Source organism: Phocoena sinus, chromosome 4, assembly GCF_008692025.1.
Source record: "Phocoena sinus isolate mPhoSin1 chromosome 4, mPhoSin1.pri, whole genome shotgun sequence".
NCBI classification, from domain to species: domain Eukaryota; kingdom Metazoa; phylum Chordata; class Mammalia; order Artiodactyla; family Phocoenidae; genus Phocoena; species Phocoena sinus.
The window spans coordinates 44,133,369-44,134,484 of record NC_045766.1 but is presented as its reverse complement, the minus strand read 5'-3'; the positions used below and the strand labels follow the sequence as shown (position 1 = coordinate 44,134,484).

Sequence of the window (1,116 nt, the reverse complement as noted above, 5' to 3'; positions counted from 1 at the left end):
AATGCTTCACCTGGGAAGAAACTGATAGGGGGAGATCAATTTTTAACTATACCATTTTTCACCCCTGAGACTAAAATGCTAAGAGAGTATTTTCTCTGGTATGCACAATCCCATCCAAGTAGTACGTACTCCAGTTATGTTAGAGGAAAGAAAAAAAGGGTGAGAACACTGGCATCGAGATATGGGAAGAGGCCACATCTCTTAAGCACCACCTCCCTTCCTGCCACACATATATAAACACACATACAAACTCACAATCTCAACTGGATTTTGATAAAATTTTGGTGGCACACAGTTCAGTATCAGTTATGTGAAGTAGAATTAGTGATGTGATTAAGAGCACAGACCTTGCACAGAGTCTGTCTAGCTTTGATCTTGGGCAAGTTAGCAAATCTTTCTATCATAAAATAGGAATAAAATTGGTACCTACCTAATACAATTTTGAGGAAGATTAAATAAATTAATTTTCATAAAATGCTTAGAAAACTGCCAGCATATAATATGCACTCTTCTTTGTTTATTTAAAAAATACAAGAAACCTTCTATAAAGATTTGGAGGATCAAAATCCTATACTGTTCAATCATTTGTTATTCAGCAAATATTCATTGCATATCTATTGTGTCAAGGCCTGTACTTAAAATACATCACGGCATGCTTGCTTCCGCAGCCCATGTACTAAAATTGGAACGATACAGAGATTAGCATAGTCCCTGCGCAAAGATGACACGCAAATTCGTGAAGCGTTCCATATTTTTAAAAGGGAACCCTCTTGCACTGTTGGTGGGAATGTAAACTGATACAGCCACTATGGAGAAGAGTATGGAGGTTCCTTAAAAAACTAAAAATAGAACTACCATATGACCCAGCAATCCCACTACTGAGCATATACCCTGAGGAAACCATAATTCAAAAAGAGTCATGTACCACAATGTTCATTGCAGCACTATTTACAATAGCCAGGACATGGAAGCAACCTAAGTGTCCATCGACAGATGAATGGATAAAGAAGATGTGGCACATATATACAATGGAATATTACTCAGCCTTAAAAAGAAATGAAATTGAGTTATTGGTGGATGGACCTAGAGACTGTCATACAGAGTGAAATAAGTCAG

The 1,116-nt window shown here is 37.2% G+C and overlaps 1 pseudogene; it reads left to right on the top strand.

Moving 5' to 3' along the window:
* The first annotated feature begins 656 nt into the window (after positions 1–656).
* Positions 657–756, top strand: LOC116753762 (annotated as a pseudogene).
* Positions 757–1,116: the final 360 nt, after the last annotated feature.